At 40.3% G+C, this 4,636-nt stretch overlaps 1 non-coding gene across 1 annotated transcript; it reads right to left on the reverse strand.

Annotated features, from left to right (window-relative positions):
- Window positions 1-1,223: 1,223 nt before the first annotated feature.
- Window positions 1,224-1,331, reverse strand: LOC148548318 (small nucleolar RNA R71). The gene has a single exon (XR_015898207.1). It is a non-coding gene; the product is annotated as a small nucleolar RNA R71 (small nucleolar RNA).
- Between the last annotated feature and the right edge of the window lie 3,305 nt (window positions 1,332-4,636).

A 4,636-nucleotide genomic window follows, 5' to 3' on the forward strand; every position in this document is an offset into this window, starting at 1 on the left:
TAATCAATTAATGTTTTGGTTCAAAAATTTCAAGTTTGTTACTTACTTGTTAAGAAAGATTCAAACTTTAAGTTCTAGAATCATATCTTGTGATTTCTTATGAATCAAGTCATTAATTGAGATTTTAAAAATCAAATCTTTTTCAAAACTAATTTCAAAAATATCTTCTTATCTTATCTTTTTCAAAAAGTTGGTTTCAAAATATCTTTTCTAACTTCCTAACTTCTTATCTTTTCAAAATTCATTTCAACTAACAAACTAACTTTTTGTTTGTTTCTTAACTTTTTCAAAACCACCTAACTAACTCTCTCTCTCTCTCTAATTTTCGAAAATATATCCCCTCTTTTTCAAAAATTTCTTTTTTATTAACTAATTATTTTTATTTTTTATTTTAAAAAAAAAAATTTTTCGAAAAAAAATACTAACCTTTTTCAAAAACTATTTTCAAAAATCACTAACTCTTTTTCAAAAATTATTTTTCTAAAATTTTCCCTCTCCCATCTTATTCTATTTATTTATTCATCTACTAACATCTCATCTCACATCTCAACCCTCCTCACAGATGTGTTTCTTCCATTACATTACATTCTTTGTCTCCCCCTCTTTTCTTCCACTCACAAAGGAATCCCTATACTATGGTATAAAGGATTTCTATTATTATTATTTTTCTGTGCCCTCTTCTTTGTCATATGAGCAGGAGCAAGGACAAGAACATTCTTGTTAAAACAGATCCAGAACCTGAAAGGACTCTGAAGAGAAAATTAAGAGAAGCTAAAATACAACAATCCAGAGATAACCTTTCAGAAATTTTCGAACAGGAAGAGGAGATGGCAGCCGAAAATAATAATAATGTAAGGAAGATGCTTGGTGACTTTACTACACCTAATTCCAATTTACATGGAAGAAGCATCTCCATTCCTGCCATTGGAGCAAACAACTTTGAGCTGAAACCTCAATTATTTTTTCTGATGCAGCAGAACTGCAAGTTTCACGGACTTCCATCTGAAGATCCTTTTCAGTTCTTAACTGAATTCTTACAGATATGTGATACTGTTAAGACTAATGGAGTAGATCCTGAAGTCTACAGGCTCATGCTTTTCCCTTTTTCTGTAAGAGACAGAGCTAGAATATGGTTGGACTCTCAACCTAAAGATAGCCTGAGCTCTTGGGATAAGCTGGTCACGGCTTTCTTAGCCAAGTTCTTTCCTCCTCAAAAGCTGAGCAAGCTTAGAGTGGATGTTCAGACTTTCAAACAAAAAGAAGGCGAATCCCTCTATGAAGCTTGGGAAAGATACAAACAGTTGACCAAAAAGTGTCCTTCTGACATGCTTTCAGAATGGACCATCCTGGATATATTCTATGATGGTTTATCTGAGCTATCAAAAATGTCACTGGACACTTCTGCAGGTGGATCCATTCACCTAAAGAAAACGCCTGCAGAAGCTCAAGAACTCATTGACATGGTTGCTAATAACTAGATCATGTACACTTCTGAAAGGAATCCTGTGAGTAATGGGACGCCTATGAAGAAGGGAGTTCTTGAAGTTGATACTCTGAATGCCATATTGGCTCAGAACAAAATATTGACTCAGCAAGTCAATATGATTTCTCAGAGTCTGAATGGAATGCAAGCTGCATCCAACAGTACTCAAGAGGCTTCTTATGAAGAGGAAGCTTATGATCCTGAGAACCCTGCAATAGCAGAGGTAAATTATTTAGGTAAACCTTATGGAAACACCTATAACTCATCATGGAGAAATCATCCAAATTTCTCATGGAAGGATCAAAAGCCTCAACAAGGCTTTAATAATGGTGGAAGAAACAGGTTTAACAATAATAAACCTTTTCCATCATCTACTCAGCAACAGACAGAGAACTCTGAACAAAATGCTTCTAATTTAGCAAATCTAGTCTCTGATCTATCTAAGGCCACTGTAAGTTTCATGAATGAAACAAGGTCTTCCATTAGAAATCTGGAAGCACAAGTGGGCCAGCTGAGTAAAAGGATCACTGAGATCCCTCCTAGTACTCTCCCAAGCAATACAGAAGAGAACCCAAAAGGAGAGTGCAAGGCCATTGACATAAGCACCATGGCCGAACCTACAAGGGGAGTGGAGGACGTGAATCCTAAGGAGGAAGACCTCCTGGGATGTCCAGTGATCAATAAGGAGCTTCCCTCTGAGGAACCAAAGGACTCTGAGGCTCATCTAGAGACCATAGAGATTCCATTGAACCTCCTTATGCCCTTCATGAGCTCTAATGAGTATTCCTCTTCTGAAGAGAATGAGGATGTTACTGAGGAGCAAACTGCCAAGTTTCTTGGTGCAATCATGAAGCTGGATGCCAAATTATTTGGCATTGATACTTGGGAAGTTGAACCTCCCTTGTTCATCAATGAACTAAGTGATCTGGATCAACTGACATTGCCTCAGAAGAGACAGGATCCTGGAAAGTTCATAATATCCTGTACCATAGGCACCATGATCTTTAAAGCTCTGTGTGACCTTGGTTCAGGAATAAACCTCATGCCCCTCTCTGTAATAGAGAAACTGGGAATCTATGGGGTGCAAGCTACTAAAATCTCATTAGAGATGGCAGACAGTTCAAGAAAACAGGCTTATGGACAAGTAGAGGACGTGTTAGTAAAGGTTGAAGGCCTTTACATCCCTGCTGATTTCATAGTCCTGGATACTGGAAAGGAAGAGGATGAATCCATCATCCTAGGAAGACCTTTCCTGGCCACAGCAAGAGCTATGATTGATGTTGACAGAGGTGAAATAGTCCTTCAATGGAATGAGGACTCCCTTGTGTTTAAAACTCAAGGATCTCCCTCTACAACCATGGAGAGGAAGCAGAAAAAGCTTCTCTCAAAGCAGAGTCAACCAGAGCCCCCACAGTCAAACTCTAAGTTTGGTGTTGGGAGGCCACAACCAAACTCTAAGTTTGGTGTTGAACTCCCATATCCAAACTCTAAGTTTGGTGTTGGAGAGTCTCAACAAAGATCTGCACATCTGTGAGGCTCCATGAGAGCCCACTGTCAAGCTATTGACATTAAAGAAGCGCTTGTTGGGAGGCAACCCAATTTTTATTTATCTAACTATATTTTTCTTAGTTATATGTCTTTGTAGGTTCATGATCATGTGGAGTCACAAAATAAATATAAAAATTGAAAACGGAATCAAAAACAGCAGAAAAAAAATCACACCCTGGAGGAGCATCTGTCTCGCGTTCAGCGCCAGAACAGAGCATGGTGCTGGTGCTGAATGCCCAAAATGGGCAGCTTCTGGGCGCTGAACGCCAGAACAGGCATGGTTCTGGCGTTCAACGCCAGAAATGGCACACAAATGGGCGTTGAATGCCCAAAATGGCCACCAACCTGGCGCTGAACGCCTAGAGTTGTGTGCAAAGGCATTTTACATGCCTAATTGGTGCAGGGATGTAAATCATTGAACACCTCAGGATCTGTGGATCCCACAGGATCCACTCAGGATCTGTGGACCCCACAGGATCCCCACCTACCTCCACTTACTTCTTCTCACCACTCTCTTTCACACAACCCCATAAACACTCTTCCCCAAAAACCCCTCACCAATCACCTCTTCACCACTCACATTCATCCACTCTTCCTCATAAACCTACCTCATAAACCCCACCTACCTTCAAAATTCAAAACCAATTTTCCACCCAAACCCACCCATATGGCCGAACCTTAACCCCCCTCCCTTCCCTATATAAAGTCCTCCATTCTTCATCAAATTCATACAACACACCCCTCTACACCCCTCTTGGCCGAAACCACATCTCCCTCTCCCTCTCCATATTTCTTCTTCTTCTTCTTCTATTCTTTTGTTTATTGCTCGAGGGCGAGCAATATTCTAAGTTTGGTGTGGTAAAAGCATAACTTTTTTTGTTTTTCCATTACCATTGATGGCATCTAAGACCGGAGAATCCTCTAGAAGAGGGAAAGGGAAGACAAAAGCTTCCACATCCGAGTCATGGGAGATGGAAAGGTTCATCTCCAAAGCCCATCAAGACCACTTCTATGATGTTGTGGCCAAGAAGAAGGTGATCCCTGAGGTCCCTTTCAAACTCAAAAGAAATGAGTATCCGGAGATCCGACATGAAATTCAAAGAAGAGGTTGGGAAGTTCTAACAAATCCCATCCAACAAGTGCGCATCCTAATGGTTCAAGAGTTCTATGCCAATGCATGGATCACCAAGAACCATGATCAAAGTAAGAACCCAGATCCAAAGAACTATGTTACAATGGTTCGGGGGAAATACTTGGATTTTAGTCCGGAAAATATGAGGTTGGCGTTTAACTTGCCCATGATGCAAGGAGATGAACGCCCCTACACTAGAAAGGTCAACTTTAATCAAAGGTTGGACCAAGTCCTTATGGACATATGTGTAGAAGGAGCTCAATGGAAGATTGACTCCAAAGGCAAGCCGGTTCAACTAAGAAGATTGGACCTCAAGCCTGTAGCTAGAGGATGGTTGGAGTTCATTCAATGCTCAATCATTCCCACTAGCAACCGGTCTGAAGTTACTATAGACCGGGCCATCATGATCCATAGCATCATGATTAGAGAAGAGGTGGAAGTTCATGAGATTATACCTCAAGAACTCTACAAGG

Source organism: Arachis ipaensis, chromosome B8 (genome assembly GCF_059453495.1).
Source record: "Arachis ipaensis isolate K30076 ecotype BB chromosome B8, ASM5945349v1, whole genome shotgun sequence".
NCBI lineage: Eukaryota > Viridiplantae > Streptophyta > Magnoliopsida > Fabales > Fabaceae > Arachis > Arachis ipaensis.